This window comes from Pezoporus wallicus, unplaced genomic scaffold, assembly GCF_028554395.1.
Source record: "Pezoporus wallicus isolate ANWC-B61680 ecotype Strahan unplaced genomic scaffold, APGP_CSIRO_Pwel_v1 contig_6566, whole genome shotgun sequence".
Taxonomy (NCBI): domain Eukaryota; kingdom Metazoa; phylum Chordata; class Aves; order Psittaciformes; family Psittacidae; genus Pezoporus; species Pezoporus wallicus.
Window position 1 is genome coordinate 2,568,102 of NW_026638763.1, and position 19,663 is coordinate 2,587,764.

At 45.3% G+C, this 19,663-nt stretch overlaps 1 protein-coding gene across 36 annotated transcripts in view; it reads left to right on the forward strand.

The window, feature by feature from the left end:
* The window catches only part of MAP2 (microtubule associated protein 2), a 224,830-nt gene that overhangs the window by 102,376 nt on the left and 102,791 nt on the right, over positions 1-19,663 (forward strand). For 35 of the 36 annotated variants that reach the window (XM_057412262.1, XM_057412275.1, XM_057412280.1 and 32 more), the window contains one exon: positions 18,339-18,398. The exons of the other annotated variant lie outside the window; for it this stretch is intronic. The gene's annotated coding sequence lies outside the window, so the exon portion shown is untranslated. The remainder of the gene's footprint in view (positions 1-18,338; positions 18,399-19,663) is intronic. 36 annotated transcript variants of the gene reach the window in all.

The window sequence follows — 19,663 nt, forward strand, 5'->3', positions numbered from 1 at the left end:
CAGTCCATCTGGATCTTAGATCTGGAGAGATTCTGATGTTATGTGAGATGTTGTTTGGTGTTGTGTCACTTGAGTACAATGGTCTATGTGGTTTCAGCCTTGATATGCGAGTTCCCATCTGGGAGAGAGCTCTCTCCCTGGGAGAGGGTTAGGGACAGGAGGTGATGTCCACAGGGGCAAATACTCGGCTCCTGTAAATAGTCTCTCTGCATATCTACATCCAAGAGGGAAGCAGATTTGCTTCCTCTGAGGATATACCCCACATTGCCACTGGGTCTCTTCAGCTGGTAGTTGTCAGCGCACTGTGCACCACAGCTATGAAATCAGCTTGTGATGGATTCCTGAAATCATCTCTTAGGTCCTAAGTACTGCTGGTGTAACAGAATGATCCTTCTGACCACTCTTTTCTGAAGGTGAAGAGAACACAGAATTAGGTTAAAACAGATTCTCTCTCTCTTCTCCTTATGTATCTTGTGGGAAGGGTATGATGGTATCAACAGAACTTGGTTCAAAGCCTACTGAAACCCAAGTAAAAACTGATCAGCTTGGATTGGACCCCTAAGGAGCTGCTTTCATCAGTGAAGAGAGCACACTCGGCCAGTTTAGATAATGGCACAGAAGGGCTGCTCTTGCTAGTGGGTCCTTTGTTTTGGTAAGGTCCATAGGATTAAGTTAGTGGTTCTTTGGGTTGCATTCTGCTACCAAGGGAAGCAGAGGCATCTCAGCCCAGCAGCTGGACAGGAAGGCATGTCAGATAATGGCTTGCACAACCTGCAGAGTGTTGTACAAACTGGAGCTGAGGTGGTGTGACCTATATGACTTAGAAGAGCACTTCGCTTCCACTGCAGTCAGTCTTGTTCTGAGAGAAGATGGAGTAAATGTGCGTTTTTTTTTAACAGGTGACCTGTGAGATAAAGATGAGGAAAGTTAATTGGAATTGTCACCACAGAGCCTCTTGCCAGAGGCTGTCATTATGCTGAAAAGTGATGTTAATGGTGTTGGTAGGGTGGGACAATTTATTATTTAATATTAACTACTAAAATTCATCTTCGAGTTACTCACTCATGTTGAAGTGGTAGAGCTTTGGCCTCCTTTGGTTCCCAAATTGCCATTTCCTTGAAAATAGTCATGGCACACTTGTATTACAACTCTTACATCCAAGAAACTCCAAACATCTGCATTTTGCTGGTGGTGTCTATTTCTTGGTTGATCACCTTCAGTAAAGTGATGTAATGAAACCCATATATTGCTGGTGAAGGTGTAGCTGTGGTGTAAATGTGGAGGTGTTCAGGTATATGCTATGCTTAAACAGACAAAGATTTTTTAATTCACGTATCTATATAGTTATAATGAACACCTAGGCAGCAGTTGTTATGGACTTAGCTGAATGTTTAAGGGTCAGAATGATGGGGGGAAATACCAAAAAGGTTGCTTAAAATAAACTCTATTTCTTCCAGGTGGTTTAATAGCAACACACTTGTCTGTGTGGGCTCAACCTTAAAACTGAAACTCACATTGAAATGCTTTGATTTCCAGATTCAAACAGATTTGTGTGGTTTTATTGATAGGTTGCAAACAGTGCAGTAAAGCATATGCTGTCAAAATTAGGGCGCTGTTTCCCACAGTGTAGTTCCTTTCTGTGTATTATTTACTCTTTCCATCTACAGAAATCCCTGTCGCAGAAGTTCCTGCATATGTTCTCCATAAACCCACCAAGGATGGGTGTGTGTTACAAAGAATGGGGCTCATTAACAGTGTGAAAATAGTGCAGCCTTTCGAGGTGGCTTTTAGCTTTCTTGTACATATTTCTGGGTTTCAGAACATGTTAGAAATGACTGGTTCCCAGTTGAGCACCTTCTTAGCTGTTGGAGATCACTGAAAGCTGGACGTGAGCTTTGAACTCATGGCATTCATAAGGCAGGCGGGCCACAGTGAATATCCCCTTTTGCTCCCTTGTGGCTTCCTTTAACTGTTGCCAGTGGATTCTGGCTTCCTGTTAAACTACCTCACTTCTGGAAGTTTTTTTCCATCAGTTGGTTCTATTAATCAGTAGTAAAAAGTAATGTTATGGAAGCAACTTGTATCAGGATGTCCTTTTGGATCAGTTATAACCAATAAGCTCTTTGCAACTGGTGTGACAGTGTTGGATGTGTATTGTGCTTGTGACTGCAAGCAGCTTGGGAGGCACATGGAGATGCATCTTTCTGCTGGTGTGCTTTCACCTGTGGGTAGCAGGAGGGGAGTGGGGACTTCCCTATGCTGTGATGTAGGGAGGCAGGTCTGGCTCTCAGAGGGGTCCATGAAGCCACAAAGGCAGTTGTGTGTAGAACAAAAGAAGCCTTTTATGCCCTTGTAGCTCTCAGTTTCTTGTGGAAACAAGTCATGCACTAGTCCTCACCATGCAAGGGATTGCTTCACGTTCAGTGTAGTTCAATTATTGTTTCCAATGATAAAATACCTTTTGCAAGATTTTTTCTGCAGGCAGCAAGATTGGGATGGATTGTTTGTTTCTTTTAACAAGTTAATTTATTTTTCTTGGGAATAATAAGATTGGAACGAGTAATTCACAGCATGAAATTTATCCAAAGAGTAAGTCCCTCTTCCAACCTCTTGAGGCGTGTAAGCACCCGTTAGACTCTTAGCGTTAAACCAGCCATGTGGACGTGGAGTAGTGTTAGACTGGTTCTTCATTGATTGTTAATCAACAGTGGAAGATCACTGAAGCAAACTGATTATAAGTGCACACATAAATACAGGAAATAGTTTTGCAGAAGTGTTTTCTTGCTTGAAACAGTTACCTTCGCACCAAGAGAATGCTTGTCTTTGTTTCAGCATTTCTTTGTTTTGCTTTCCTTGGAGTTTGTGCTGGTTGATTAAATCCTCTTCACCTGTTCAAGCTGTTACTTGTGAAGCTGGGACTAAGTGATGCTATCTCCTATGGCCATTGAATTGAAAATACCATGGCTAACTTTGCTGAGTGAGCCACTGAGGTATGAGAATATAGAAGAATGATTTTATCCAGTAATCAGTGATAAGGAAGTGGTTGGGTTTCTGTAGCTGTGCAGTTGCAAAGTAGAGGTTGGTGGCAGCAGAAGGATGTAGCTTGATTGAGGCAAATTGATTATTTATCTTGTGACACTGAGCACATGTACTGGGTTACAGAAGATTCATTCTGTCTTCTACTTCTCAGACATCGTTGCCCTCCTGTCATACATATTCAGGATAAGTTCTGTCCTGTCCATATTTACTTCTAGTGGAACCTGTTATTGGGACACCTTATGTGTCTACAGAATTCAGACACACATTCTTGGTACTGTTATTTTGGTGGCAGCTTCTCCTCCCCTCATGCCCTTGCTTGTCCTGAGTGAAGAGCACCATGTTGTAGTTCTGCCTTTGTAAGTCAGACTGGACTCTGTTGTTGGCAGGAGGCCTTTGAACTTCCTTGTCTCAGCTTTAGGAATTAAGGTCTTCACTATACCATCATCAAGGTGCCGTGCAGCACAGCCTGCAGCACTCACCTATGGGCTCTTGACATAGAAGGGAAGACTATAGTTACCTTCAAGTAATTTGGGGCTGATGCCCCCATGACTGACGTATAGCAAGGGCGTAAAAGACCATGACAGTCAATAAGGAAAGCAAGCTACATCTTCTTGAAAATGTGCTCAGCCAAATGGCAATTCATTTTGAAAACCATTTTAATTGGTTTGGAGTAATTTGGGGTGAGCTACTTCCCATGGCATATGTTTTCAGGGAAATGGGCCAGCTCTCTAATAAGCCACCAGAAAATTGGCACTACATATGTGAATGCAAGGGGCTTGGAGGATGGAGCCTCAATAAAGGGTGATACTACCTGAATCACCTCACAGAGGCTCAGTGTGGGTGCCTTGTAGTTTCCAGGAGTACTGACAGTTCTACTGCCATGACCAGGTATTGTACTGGTGAGCAAACTTAGATGTCTCCCTAAACTAGCTTCTGCTCTGAGGCCATATCCTTGGCTGGCACAATCTAGACTTGTACCATTTAGGTCACTGTGGCTGGTTTGACTCGGGTCAGGTAACAGTACACTTCTTTAGGCAGAGATACAGTTCTGGCCAGGTAGGCATTGGGAAGTGTAGGTGTGCTTAAGTTAGGTGCAATTGTATTGATAAGGTGCAGTTGGTTATCTGATCGTGAGGGGCCAGACAAAGCTCCCTGCTCATTTCCTGCTTTCATGTATTCCCCCCATTCCTGCAAAACCCAGCAAAGACTGTTTCTTAATGCCTGAGAATGAGCAGCAGTAAAGCACTGGGATTTTGAAGTTTGCATTCAAAATGCCATGCCTTCTAATCATCTCAGAGCAACAGACATGAAAGCTTCTTCCAGAGAGATGTCACAAAACATCACACGTTTTCCTTTGAATAATGAGCAGTGCTTTTAAAGGAGCTTAAGATAAACTTCAGGCCTGTAGCTCATATGATCTGTTTACTGCAGCCCTTAGCTAAGCAGAAGCAGTGATTCTGTTGTTGCGACCCAGATTGACGCTTCCCTTTTGTGCTGTAGAGCCTGTGCGTGTTTCCAGGCGAGGCATTTTGTCTTCCTTGGCCTCAATTCATAGTCTTAAAAATAAAAAACCTACAATAATAATTATAATAATAACATAACACAGTTCTTAAAACTGTTTTCCTTCAAGATGAATCCACAGATAATCCTCAAAAATCAGAGGCAATAGAGCAACAGCTGGGAAATAGGGGACAGGTTATGGAAGACCAACTCACCTTGCTTATGCTTTTCTAGTGCAGGTTTGCCCTCAGTAGAACTCGTAGACTGAGAGGTGCTCAACCAAGAGCAATCCCTGAACTTTGGTCCAAAGACTGTACGTGTCACTACATCCTCTTGCACGTGATGTGGTGGGCAGAACATGATTCTGGAGTTGAAAGCAAGGCCTTTACTTGTGGCATCGTGTTGTATCCCTGAGCAGTGCGGTTCATCCTCTTCTTTTAAGGAGATTCAGTATCTCTTCACATTTATGGAAATAGTTTCTGAGCTAGGGGGTGGTTTATAAAATCGTAATATCCCCAAAATAGAAAGTATAAATGCTGTTAGCAAACGCATCAGTGCAGAAATTGAGATTCTCCTTATTGCTTGTTGCTCTCCATGAGTGTTTTAGAACAGCTTCCTATTGCTCTGTAATATTGTTTCCAGATCTGTGAATCCATTTTCAAATGTGTGAATTGAAAGTGGATTGGGAATGTAAAGAAAAGTATCTGTTGGGGGGCAGAAGTGCTGGTCTGTGTAATTGAATTTTCTTTAGAACTTCCCATACTGTGTATGACTCATTTGACATGAGGTCTAAATTGTGCTGAAGTACCTTAAAGCCTCTGTTATAGAAGGCTGCAGCCCCTGTGGTCAAATGAGTCCGTAACCTTTGGGTTTCAGTCACTTTAATCTTTTTAAGGTATTTATGTTACACAGCATAGTGTTATAAGGAAGCTATTACACACTTCTGAGTAATGAGCTGCTGTTTTGAAAGTTGCCCAAGTTTTACATGCAAGCTCTACAAAAGAGGCGAGTTTGCTCGGTAAATTAGGTAATAAAATAGTTGGTTTTAAAATTGTTCCAACAGAAGTTTAGTGTTAATGGCTTTGCTATGACTCATAAAGTCCATAATCTTAAGGTCAAAACACTATTTTTGTCTTCATGAAAGTATTGCAATCAGTGTAGTCTTTTGTTGGAGAAGGCATGGCGCTGTGAAGAACCGGTGCAGCCTGGCACTTAGGTAAGTCTCCAACAAGTGAAGTACAGCTTTCAGCCTGTAAATCATTTCCTGAGATTGGTCAGCTTAGGAAATAGTATTATTCCTTGAATGCATTTTGATACGTTCAGGAGCATGTGGTGCTGAGAGAGAATAATAATTTTCTTTGCAGGGATTTAGTTTCAAGAGGGTAGAAGTCTGTATTTGCCCTGCTTTTCTTGTTGGCTTGCCACTTGCTAAGTGTTTTCAGATGCGCCATACAGTTCTTTTTGAGGGGAGAAATAAGCCATCTAATGCTTTCTACTGTGTTGCATCATGGTTTCTCATCTCCTTAGCACCGCCTGCTTGCTTAATCATAAGCCAATTAAAGTATAATAACGGAACACTCTTTTGAACTGCTCATAAATAAAGGGAATTATCAGAGGAAGGGGGAACTGTGGGCATTGTGGCCAGCAGTATAATCTGTGCCTCCTGCAGCGTTAGTAATGTTCTTGGTGAGTTTGTCTCATTTTGTGTGGTCACCCACACGAGGAGGGAAGGGAATGGATACACCAGGACCCTTTGAACTTCCTCCAGTTTGTGTTTCACTGCTCTGTTTTGCTCTAGCCTCATATCACAGTGTTATTAGCTGTCAATCAGTTGCTGGGAAGCATCGCTATCCAACAGGATCTGAGACCCCTGCCTTCCCTTGTCGCCGTGGGTGAAGCCTATGGTGAGGTGCAGGGCTTCACCCTGGAAGCAGTGAAGCCTCCATGGATGAATGCTGACCAGCCCATCCCAAACTCAGTGCTGGAACCAAGGGCTTTGCTGTTAACGTGATCTCAGGTGATGCTCAAAACCTCCATAATTTGCAGCTAAGGGCAGTCACAATCACAGGCTTATCTTAGCAGAGCAGATGCCTGTAACAGAGGAGGCAGTACTGATGTCTGTAGGATTTCTAGCCCATCCATGGGAAGTTTTCCCAAAGCTCAGGAGCTTCTGACTTCTAACAAAGGTGGGTTTAGCATTATTTCTTGATTATGTGGATAAAAATGTGCAGCAGTTCCTTGTGAGCAGGCAGTACAGTGGCCTCCCGCTGCCGGCTGCTTCTATTAGGTTAGATGTTGTGAAAGATGTGGGGTATTTTATTCAAGGAAACTAAGTTATCTGAGATGAGTGCTCTAAAAGGAAAACACTTCTGGGTTTATGAAGCCCCTCAACTTTAATAAGGACACACAAGTGTGTATTCTTTATAGGCTTGCTGGCCTCAGGGTGACCTCAGCTAGCCATCTGGATCCCTATTTCTTAATAACGTATCGCCTGCTGAATTTGGCTTTTATGAGTTATAGCTTAAGCTATTAAACACAGAACATTTGGTTTCACAGGAACTACATGGTTTTCAAATAAACAAGTGCTTGGAAGATCTATGTTACAGGAAAGAGTCCTCACAGCCAACTCCTCTCCCAGATGTGAGCAGGTCTGGTTTTCCTGTCTTATCTTTGGGGGAAGTAACAGAGGACTTGTTTCCCACAGTTAGGTTTGGAGTTGATGTTGAAGGTAGTAGCGAGTTGAGCTCAAGGGATTTTTTGTTCTAATCAAATCCCATTTTTTAATCAGAAAAAAGCTGTTCATAAAATGAAAACTGTTCTTGGGAAAGGATTAGTTTCAAAAACTGCCCATTCCTGAGAAAAATTCCTCCCCCTTAATTCTGATTTTAGAATGCCTTTTTAAGGCATGATGAAAATGAGAGAAAAAGGTCATTCTGTTTGGAATAGCTCAAATTTCTGAGGGAGAACTCTAAAAACAAGTAAAACCCAGCTGAAACATTTGGGTTGACCAAGTCTGAAACATGCAGTGATGGGGGCCTCTTGGTATCTTGAGCTTGGATTGAGAAGACATTTCAGGGTCTCTGCCAGCTCTGGCCATTGATGGTCAGTGCAGCACCACACCAGGCAGTGCTGATCTACGCCCAGGAATTCCCACCTGGTTCAGTGCAGCCCAGTAAGGAAACACCAACTCCTATTTCAAAGCATGGCTGTTTTGCCCAGCACCTCAGCCCAGCTGAAAACATTCCTGTTTGAGCAAGGCTCATTGGCTCAGGGTGCTGGGTGCTGAATCAGCCTGAGGGTACCCAGAGTGTGAGGGGACCACTCCAATAGCTGCTCTTTTATCAGATGTGGAGAACGCCATGCAATGGTTTCTTTCAAAGCAAAAGAATCAGCAAATTGAAATAAGAATAGAAGAAAGGGAAAGGAAATGAAAGGGAAAGGAAAGGGAAAGTGAAAGGGAAGGAAAGGGAGAGGAAAAGGAAAGGGAAAATGTATTGGTCAAATGGGTAGCAGCAAGACTTTTGTCACTAGCTTTGTTTGTGGGCACATTATTTCACTCCAGACCTGCTGTCTGTATCCTGAGCAGAAAGAGCCCTGAAAATGAAGTGGGATTTCTCTCCAGAGCAGACAGGCAGAGTGGATTAATGACAAGATGCAAGTGCCCACGAACCCAAACACAGCTGGGGATTGCAATGGATGCTCCCAGCTGAGGCTGGCCCTTTGTGCCTGCTTGTTGTTGATGCTGCTGAGCACTGAGCCTGGCTGTGGAGGCTGTGGAGTGGGACTGCATCCCCTAGAGACTGTGCAGGGTGAATGAGCTGGGGAGTGGGTGCCTGGGCCCCAGGGGAATGAGCTCAGAGGTTTCTGCTGCAAGTTGGGCTCTGGAGGATTTATGTAATGTGTAGATGGAGGGTGACACACTGCCTGGGTGAAATGATCTAAATTCTGTGTCTGGAAATGGTTTACACATCCGTTCTGGAGAGAAGATTGGAGCCTGATCCTGACAGCCTCTCGGGAAGCACTCACAGGCTGTTTTGGAACCTCTACCCCAGCTTGAAATTTGGCTTTATGACAGCTCTCTGCCCAGTCTCAAAACTGTATTTACAGGTTTTACCTGCATAGAATCATAGAATCATTAGGGTTGGAAAGGACCTTAAGTTCATCCAGTTCCAATCCCCTGCCATGGGCAGGGACACCTCACACTGAACCATGTCACCCAAGGCTCTGTCCAACTGGCTTTGAACACTGCCAGGGATGGAGCATTCACAGCTTCCCCGGGCAACCCGTTCCAGTACCTCACCACCCTTACAGTAATGAACTTCTTCCTTATATCCAGCCTGAACTTCCCCTGTTTCAGTCTGAACCCATTACCCCTTGTCCTGTCACTACAGTCCCTAATGAAGAGTCCCTCCCCAGCATCCTTATAAGCCTCCTTCACGCAGTGAGACAGCTCTGTGTCTGAATTCTTATCACTGAACTGGTCTGTACTCTACTGCAAACAAAGGCTTTCATGTAACCAGGAGCACAGAAGAGATTTTGCCAATGTTTTTAAGATTCCTTTATTAGATACAAAAGTAACACCTTTGGGGTTTATGGAATCCAGGGACTGAGGCTTTTAAGGACTAGAGAACTATCGTGCTTCAGTTTCTTCAGTCAACTTTCCTACTGTGGTACCTCTGAGGACCGAGTGACTGTGGCACTTGCAGGACCCATGTCCCACAAGCATCACTGATCTTTTCATGGAATTGGCTTTTCTTACCAAATGCCTGATGTTTGGAAAATCTCATTTGAGTTTGCTGCTCTTAAGAGTTTAACAAAGAGGAAGGAAAAGGTAGGTGGACAGCCGAATGATGGGAAAACAGGAGAAAGGGCAAGGCTGGGTACGGGTGTGCTGCTGCCAGCCAGCCTGTGTTCTGGGACTGAAAATGTGACTGTGGGTGAGTTTTGTTTCACGGTGGAAAATATGTCTTCCTGGCTGGGTCTGGTATCGGAGTCTCTCTGGCATGGGGCACTGCTCATTTACTTTATTCATCACCAGGTTACTGCTCCTTCCCCAAAGCAGGAAGCAGATGCATGCTAAAAGGAATTTTATGGCACATGTGGTTGCTTCAGCAGTAGCCAGCCTAGGACGGACAGTCCACTTCAGGAGCGTTGACTGTGGCCAAGCAGGGAACGAAGTGATGCAGCTGTATTTCAGGTTTAGGGATAGATGTAGTTGAAGTGAGAAAAAGCTGAGATTTTTCAAAGATGAATTACAGCAAGGCATGCACATACGCAAGTCTCTGTCTGCTGCCACTACAAGTGGCATCACGGAGTGTGCGCTCCCTGGTGGTTATGTCTGGCTGTTTGAGCAGTGCTTCTCCCGTGCCCGGTCTTCATTCCCGATAGATAAAACCCGTCAGCAGTCACTGTCATGACTTTAGATGTTCCTCACACGATGTCATCGCCCATTTCTCTGTGGTGGTCCCCCCCCGGAAAGGGCAGTGAGACAGACCATGTCACAGGGCTGCAGGGGACTCGGGTCACAGCTCAGCATGTGAAGTGACCCAGTGACATGGTGAGGGTGAGCTGAGATGCAAGAGGAATGACAGAGTTGAACAGCCAAGGCACATGCAGCTATTTCCCCCATCACTCTGGCTACCAGGCAGGGCACCTCCTGCAGCAGTCAGGGACTTGGCCTGGGACAACTGTGTCTTAACCATAGATCAGCCTGGAGAAGAGAAGGCTGCGTAGAGACCTCCTAGCAGCCTTCCAGTATCTGAAGGGGGCCTATAAGGATGCTGGAGAGGGACTCTTCATTAGAGACTGCAGTGATAGGACAAGGGGTAACGGGTTAAAACTTACACAGAGGAAGTTTAGGTTGGATATAAGAAGGAAATTCTTTCCTGTTAGAGTGGTGAGGCACTGGAATGGGTTGCCCAGGGAGGTTGTGAATGCTCCATCCCTGGCAGTGTTCAAGGCCAGGTTGGACAAAGCCTTGGGTGATATGGTTTAGTGTGAGGTGTCCCTGCCCACGGAAGGGGGGTTGGAACTAGAGGATCTTAAGGTCCTTTCCAACCCTAACGATTCTGTGATTCTATAAGATGCTATCTATGTTGCCTTGGTTAGATTGTGTCTATCCAGAGTATGGAGATGGTGCTGATCCTGTCCTCAAGGGCTGCTGGGCTGCTCTCATCCCCTGTCTCCTTCTAAGCCATCTCTCACTTTGGGTTCTTGCTGCAGGCCATGGTGAGGTCTCGGCTGGGGTCTTTGGTGAGCTCTGCCTGGCATAGAAGGGAGGCTGGTGCTTGCCAGGGCAGAAGTCCAGTCTGTAGGTATCTTTTGGTGAAAGTACCTGAGAGGCTTCCCCAGAACCTCTGCAGCTGCACAAAGGAGGTGTTTGGTGGACTGTGTGCTGTGGTCTCATTTGGCTGATAACAGTTTGTAGATACTGTTCCTGGGGTGCCTGGCTGGGATGTGCAGGGGGTGATGGAGGGTCTTTCCCTGGGCTCCAGAGGGGCAGATGTGGAGGCAATGACAGCAGGAGAGGGTGTCTGGAAAATCCCCAGAAAAGCAAGCAAAAAGCTTCCATTTGTCAACTACCGAAGGACTTTGGTTTACTTAATTCCCCTTCAGTCTGTGACAGGTGACTTGTGCATTCCAGATTGCTAATGGAGATAAGCAGTTTAGAGGTGATTTAAAAGATAAAAGGTCTAAAGCCTCTGGAGCTTTTGCTCTGCAGACGTATTGTGCATGGGAAGTGCATGTATTACTGGAACATGTGTGAAATGGGTCTGTAGTGTGATCATGAGCACAGCAATGCGGCTTGTACCAAAACAGTGCCAGTAAAACTTCCATAAGGAGCCATGGGATGTGGTCAGTCCTCCCAGACTGCTGCTTGGCTGGGATACTGTAAACTAGGGAGAAGGAAGGAGCAGAAATAAAAAGTATGGTAGTGCTATTTCTGCAGAAATAGGCTGGGAATACCTGCTGGCCTGTGCTGCATCCCCTGCCATGTTTATTCCCAGGTGGAGGTCTTCAGGCAATGTTTTTTTGCCATTTGTATTTGTCTTGGGCATCTCTGGTAGCACATATGCCACAACACCGGAGCCGTGCCTTGGAAGATGTGATCTAGCCAATGTCTTCAGTGCCCCTTCCTTATTTAATCTGGTGCTTTAGGCCTTACTGTCTCAAATATATCCATCTCAGTATAAAACCGCAGCTTAAACTGTTACTGTGGGTACCACACAACTGCTTTCTGCTCCTCAAAGTTAACTTTGGAGCCTTTAAAACAGCCAGCGGGTCACAGAAACCTGTGGACTAGTTGTAGGCTAACGTGGCTTTCCCATGCAATCCCAGAGCAGCCTTGAACCCTGAATCGTGTAATTTGTGTTAGCAGGCACATTGGGAGAAGGCTGTGCTGGGTTACTGCAAGGTTGTGGAGTTACACCCTGTGTTGCATCAGGGGCAATGCTGGGAGTGTATGTTTGACCTTATTACTAGAGGCAAGAGCTGGTTTTCTCCCTGTCTTGGGCAGTAACCCACTCTTACCCACAGTAAATTTCAGTCTACAAACCTGTAAAATGGGATTTTATCACCTTTTCATCAGAATCATTTAAAGTTTGCCGCTTACAATAACACCACACCGACAAAAATGTAAACCCAAGCAAAATAAATGACATTTTAATTGTGTCATGCTTGCATTTCCATCACACCTGAAATACCAAGTTGGCTCTTGGGTATAGGAGGTACTGAGGGAATTTTCTGTCTGCCTAGTACATCACAGGAGAATCTGCAGGATCAACAGAACTGATGTGTTTGAAAAGGATCTTAGAATCACAGAATGGTTTGGGTTGGAAGGGACCTTAGAGATCATCTAGTTCAAACCCCATCCAAGCAAGATCCTCAAGCAAGAGGATGGAGCCAAGCCAATGCAGTAGCTCATGCTTTTTAACCCCTTCTCTTGCATCCCTAATTTCTCAGCTGCAGAAAGCCCCCTTCCCACCCCTTAAGACCACCAGTAATGGTGAAAGACGCCTGTGCTGTCCTGTGGAAGGCAGTTGCTGCAGCTGCCTTGTGTGTCCACCTAAATCCACACCACACATGGGCTATACCTGTATTACAGTCCTGGATGATGCAGGGACTCAACACCAGCAGCTGAGAAGATGCCCTCATTGCTGCCGGGTTGGAGCGGTCCCTGGAGCAGCAGTGTTGACAGTGTGGACCCATGGCTGGTCTGTGCTGTGTGCCCACGCCAGGCTCAGCCAGATGTTCAGGCTCCTGTCTGGGCAGTGCATCTCCAGCTTCCCTAAATCCATGCTTAGCAAAGCTGAAATGGCTCTGCGCAGCCATGACTCTTCGTCCCGACACTTTGCCTCAGCTCCTCAGGCCCTCTTCTTCCTTCCTCCCTTCCTCTCCTTTCCCTCCCTCCAGATTAAGGTACTGTCTGAGGGAAGGACTTCTATACTGCCAGTGTGCAGCAACTTGGCTCTCAGGGCTTTTGTACAGAGATGAAAGGCAGTGCCTGATTTTCTCTGTTGATAGTGTCTGCCATTCATGACTGAGACAGAAAGCCCTCTGCAGTCTTGGCACATCATGGCTTTATTTGCTTGGGAACAGTCTCATTTCAACATGCACTTTTGGTTGTGCATCCATGAGCTCACTGAAGGCTATGGCTTGTCTTAGAAAGTATTGTTAGTCCAAAACCAGATTAAATGCAGTGTTTAATGAGATGCATGCAGTACCCTTATTCTGAAGAAGGGTTGGGTGTGTTGTGTCCGTGTCCCCCCCCCCGCCCCGTTCAGTGTTTGACAAGGTCCTTGGCCCTGAGAGGTAGGGGGAATGCAAAGTAATGTCCCAAATGGATAAGTCTTCAGCTCCCTATGGAAGCTCTGGGTGTGTGGTGCTAGACTGAAGTGTGGAAACATGTCTTGTGCTGTGTGATACTGAGGTGAGGACAGTGTGCCCCTCATCGGTGGAAGATTTCACAGTCCCACGTCTTAGCTAAGGACTTTCTCCTGCCTACCAACGTGCTGGCTGGGTTGCTGGTTTCTGTTTCACTAAATGACTGTAGCATGCAGTCCTTGTCCAGAAAGGATTCTTGAGTAAGCTTTTCCTCTCCAGCATGTGAAGGTACAGCTTGTGCCCATATAGCGGTTTGATGGGTATCTGAAAGAGATGAGACTTCTTAAAGCAAATGCCAAAAGCTATCATTGCTATGGCAGCAGTGAGAGCCTTACCGTGGTCCTTCTCCTGGAGGCCACATTCTTCTGTGGATGAAGCCAGCCAGAGCTGCAGCCAGAGGGGGGTGTGTGAAGGAACTCAAAGTGACCTGAGCCAGTCCTGCTTTGCTGACGATCTGAGAAACAACTAGGCCAGCAATTCATTTTGCAAGTCTCTTAAACTATCATAAGGATTTATAAGCACTCATTATACAATAAATTATAGATATAAAATAGCAGGTGGCACATCTTTCAAACAGTACGCAGTAAAAATCATCTTGACAAGACCAGGAAAACAGCCCCCAGACCTGTCTTCACTGAGCAACTACAAAGGAAGTAAGTTGTGGTGAAGAGAAATGGAGTGTTAATGACAGGACTGTGCCAGTAGTCACGGCAAAATGCCTCGGCAGTAATTGTCATCGGAGCCATTTCTTTCCCTGCTATTTATAAAATCAGATACACTATTAGAGACACCATTTATAAAGCCCAGACACCATGTATTTTCATCAAATGTACCGATTGTTTCCATCTCTGAGGTTCCTGAAACAAACCCCCTTAGGGTCCTAGCTGGGCTGCTCTATGCAAGCTGTGAAAATATTGATGTACTTATTTTATCTTTTGCTTTCCTTCTCTGTTTCCTTTCTTTATTCCTTACTTACTGGCAGCCACTAATGTAGCCGAGTTACTTCTGTGTCAAGAGGATGAGAAAACTGTTTCGTCCCAAGCCAACTATGCTGACACTGCTTACCTCAACTTCCCATAAATGATTGAGCAGTGTCTCCTGCCTGCAGAGTATTTCAGGCTCCAATTACCATGTTTCTTGGATGCTGAGAGAGCATTTCATTTTCCCCATCTCCTCCTCAGGGTTGTACCCACCCTGCCTCTTGTCTCCTCTGCCTTCATGGCTGTGAGCTGCTCAGACTACCAGTTAGCATCCCCAAGATGCTTTTCCCCATTAATAGATTTTCTCAACTTGTGAGGCTTTGTTTTAAACTACTGAAACCTTTGAAGTGAATATTACAGTGAGAGGAGATTGCTGTAGTCACTGGGTGAGCAGTGGGACTGCTCATCCAGTGAGCTGGCATCAATGCTGAGAGTGGCAGTGGACTCTTGATTCTGGAGTTAAGGCAGCATCCTACTGCAGTCTTTCGGCAATTTTTGGGCCGTGTCTGCAGGCAGGGTAAGCTACTGACTTCTGCTCATGGTCAGCGGTTTACACCAGCAGAACCTGGCCTCTGGATGACCTCCTTTAGCTGCAGTGCTTGGAAGACCTTTGCTCTCCACATCAACACCAGCTGGGAAAGCATGGAGGGCATAGAAAGTAGGAAGGAGGAGGAGAGTGTACTCTAAAAGGAAAAGCTATGTGGAAAGCTTTGGTGCTAATGGATCAGATCCATTTGCAGCCTTAGTATTTGCAGACTAATGTGTGTAAAATGCATTGTTGGGCAGAGCACTAAATGCTTAAAAGTAATTTGTGGCAATTTAGGTTTTAACTGTTGCTTGCACACCGCTCTGAGGGAATACGTAGCAAAAAACAGGCTCCCGCTTGGGAGAGTTTCTCTTAACTATGCAGTTGGGCAGGGGCTTGGTGAAGCCAATGGAACTGTGCAAGGCAGGGTCAGGGCCTCAGGTGGATGGGCTGACCCCTCAGGGTAACAGCACAGCTCTTTTCTGAGGGGAAGAAGTGGAACAGCTTAGGAAGAGTCTGCACTTGGTCCTTACTATTTTCATCACAGATAACTGTGCAGAATGGGTGTGTTGTTGGATGGGTGATCCAGGAGTCTTTGGAAAAGTCCCCCAAAAGGAAAGAAAGGGAAACAGTTCCTGTAAAATACAGATATATTCTTTATTTGAATAAAATGTATAAATTTATCAAGCCAGGGTGGTTTTTAAAGTTTAATAGAGGAGAAACAGGAGTAGGTGTACGTTAGTGAAGAATAGTTGCAAATACCTTGTGCATAAAAGCAAGACTTAGTCCTCTGTTGTGTGTGTATATATATGCACTTTGTGGTTTTTTTTCTATCAGTTTTTATAGGTAGATGTCAAAGTGTTTAACAAAAAGAAGGAAATGTAATCCCTGATATACACAACAGGGTAAGTAGGATGCAGTCAGTGACATGCTCTACCCACAGGAAGAGGCAGAATAAACAGGTACCTGTATCCATTTGATGCTAGGTCACAGTGCATCCGGCCTAGAGCTGTCTAGACCTGCGTAAGTCTGCATCAGCAGAAACCTGTACATGTTCTTCAGTGAAAGAAAATGCATGCTGAGTACACTTAGCATTCTGAGTCTGTGAATGAGACTTCAGCAAGGTTTCTGCATTGTGATAAGCTTGCATGATCTTGATAAAGGTTTCCATATCCAAGATTGAAGGGTCTTCTGATGGCAGCTTCCGATTAGGAGTGACAATCAGCTTGTCCGTAGTGTGCCCTGTCCCTGGGAAGGGCAACGCTTGGAGCAGCCCTGGTGCTGCTCCTGGCTCTGGTGCATCAGCAAGCCAGCATTTTCCTTCATCAAAGCTTGAAGCTTTTCTAAAGACTGTGCCAATTTCAATGACTTTCTTACTGGGGTAGGTTCTTCAGCAGCTTCTCTCTGAAGAAAGAGGGTTGGGGAGTAAAGCAAACAAGAAGAAGCCCTTCCTAACACATTCTGTACTGCAGTTATTGGAAGATGCTCACAAGAAGTCAAAAACCCCATTCATGCATGTGGTGCCAGGTTCTGACCAGGCACTTGAATGTTAACTTCTTGCTTCCTAGACAACTGCCCCAAGCATGGAGCTGTTGGCTCCTTGGTGTGTGGGGGTCTCTAATCTGTTTTCCAGGGGAAGATTCTTTGAACCATCTCATTTTCTTCCTGGTCAGCAAGAGGTGGAAATGCTGATTACAGCCTGTCCCCAGCAAATTCCTGGGGCATCAAAACCGCCTCTCGCTTCTGGCTTCTCTGTTTTGTTTGTCTGGTATTTTTGGTATTCTGCTACTGGCTAAAGTCACATTTATTGCAGCAAACCTTTAGCAGAGGGGTTTCAGTTCAGCCTATTAGAGTGCATGTTTAAGGTCCTTTCCAGCACAAACCATTCTGTGGTTCTATGTTCAATGGCAGTAGACAGTGCGAAAGCACAAAGCAGAATTTTTGATGTCAAAATGCCATCTGATCATCGGGCACGCATGCTGCAGGTGTGTCTATCTTTCTGTTAGTGTTCCTGTTGAATGCTTCTGTCTCCTGCTATTACCTCTGCCAAGAGGCGAGCATCCGCCTCCCCTGTTTCTGGCTCCATGGCATTGCTTTGCACCAGTGACACATCAGAGGGCTGTTGGGATGCCGAGTGCTCAGCACTCAGCTGTCGAGAGCATCGATCTTTTTGCTGAGCCAGAGCAAATTTAATTAGCTTATTTTAACATTCCTCTTCACCCTGCAGGGGGGTAGCATTGATGCTGACTGGAGCCTCATCTCCACATAGCTCACTTAGTGTAACTAATTATTGCCTGTAAGTGAACAGTGCACTCTGATAACAGCCTCTGCAGTAAGGTGGAGCAGTCGCTCCCTGTTTATTTGCTGTCAGAACCATCTGAAACCTTCCTCCTTCAACGCAGCAAAATCTTTCCATTCCTGCTGGTTGTTAACTGGGCAAACTGGTGGAAAGCTGTAGTTAGCACAGCCCCATGCCAATGACATGGTGTAGGCAAGGAGAGTAACTCGGTGTCGAAGGATGAGAGTCCAAGCTTGGAAATAGGAAAGGTGTGAACTCCCGCTTAAGGTTGCTTCCCTTTGTGTATATGCATTATGATTCTCTTTAATTCCATACTTCTATCTTATTTTTCCTCACTACCTTAATCCTATCCTTGTTTTTAACTTGGTTTTAGTCATGTATTCCTCACTAATCTGGTTCTTGGAAATGCCTGGCCTGTTCTTGCTGAACCTTTAAAAGAAATAACTCCCAAAGAGAAGCATTAGCTTGAGTCAGGTATCATATACGGGGAATTAAGTTCTGCACGATTAAAAGCAGCACAGTTACAAGCGTCTGAGAGGGTACTTAGGGGATACTCAAAGATACATGTGGCAAAAAGGCCCTCTGCTCTACAAGTGAGGCAAGAGAAACAGCTTTAAGAAGAAAATGGAGGAGTTCCCTGCATTGATATTTTTGGGTGCTGGGAAGTCAGTGAGGGACTCCTGATCTTATTCCATTACTTTCTGGGCATCTTGGCAGACGCTTTCCTTGTTCCTGCCTGAGATGCTCCTGCAGCAGAAGCTGTAAATGTAGCAGCCTGCCAGGTCTCCCAGTGGAGAGAGGCTGGCTTGGGGGTGTGCTCCATTTGCCTTCCCTGAATCCAGGGAAGGTGGCGTTTTGAAGCCATTGCCAGCTTTTCTTAGGGAAAGCCTAAGGATTTAGCAGCTCCTTGGTGGTCCCGAAGCAGGCTGGACATAACAGGGATCTGAATTAATGCATCTCTAGTGAGCCTTGGGAAGCAAAACTAAGAGGAAAAGGCTGGAACGTAAGTGTACACATTTACAGCATCTTGTAGTCCTCATAGTATTGAGTTTATGCGAAATTCACTGAACAGAGACTAAATAGAGCATGTTTTTTCTCTATTTCTTTATAGGAACAGAGAGTTTCCCTTGTTTAAGAACCAGACACAGCATCCTATCATCTGCTTAACCAGGTATGACCTTTTTACTTGTTGGCATAGTTTCACAAGGAGGCTGCTTCAACAGACCAAGGAGGCTTGAGAAAAGAGCAAAAAGAAAATTCCTCTGGCTCCTGGAGCACTTTATTCTTCTGGGGTTGGTTCCTGCTTTTGTAGCCACTGTACCCATTGCAAAAGCAGCTGTCTTCTTGCTTTTGGCTTAGCAAGAACTTGCTTACAACTCCAGGTGGAAAGGGCCTAAGATGGTGTTGACACAAGGACAGAGCAGCTGAGATTGGTGATGGTGTTGCTGCGCAGTGCTCTGATGTGTCTTGTCCTGCCACTGCAGTGAGTTGCACCACAGAAAAAGTAAGAACAGTGGCAGAGTACGGGCAAGCACAATACTGCCTCAGCTGCAGAACTGGAATTGATTGGATTAGATCAAAGAAATTCACTTTTTCTCTGCTTTGGAAGAGGAAAAACTTTCAGGAGACCCCTGTCTCAGCAGGCTGAAAACAAGAGTTAGAGAGATCACGTGCTGCCTGCGTCATTTGTTTTGCCAGTGTTTCTGTATGCATGGGTATTCATTTCAGTTTGATTTACAAGTGAACATAGCTTGTTCTCACAAGCATCAGTTTGAAATGCTAAAGACAGAATACTGAACTTCAGCAAATAGGAATGGAGTTTTATTGGCAGACAATATATGAAGCATAAGGAAGAAATAGAGGAGGGCAGTGTAAGGTGAAAAACTGCCCGAGTTCCTGCTGTTGTAACTTTACTTAGGGTCGGGTTAAATACTGCCGTTCTTTTGGGGTGAAATGTGTTTGCTCTGGCCTTACAACAAAGGCGAAACAAAAAGGTTTCAGTGAGCTCAGAAGATGCCTGTAGAAGCTCATGGAGAGTGAGATGTAGGGCATAATGGGATGGTGGTCCCCTTCCCAGGATCTCCTCTCAACTCAGCAAGCTAGAGGAGGTTCAGACACTTCATGAGCACCATGAACACACGCGCACACACACACACACACAATTAATTATTCAAGTAGTCTGTGCCATGCTTCGGAGGCTGCTGAGATGCTTTATGAGGAAAGAATGGAAAGATGAAGCACAGCCGTAAAGGGAGGCAGGGTGGTACTGCAGAATGAAACCAACATAATAGTGTGTGATCTGGGATCTGTGTGTACATGCATGGATGCACTTGTGTGCGTACGTATCGGGTACAAAGGCTGGTTTTATACTTCCTGAGCTTTTATAAGCCCATAAATCTGTTTCCTGGCCAGCTCCTAGTTTACTTCTGCACACAG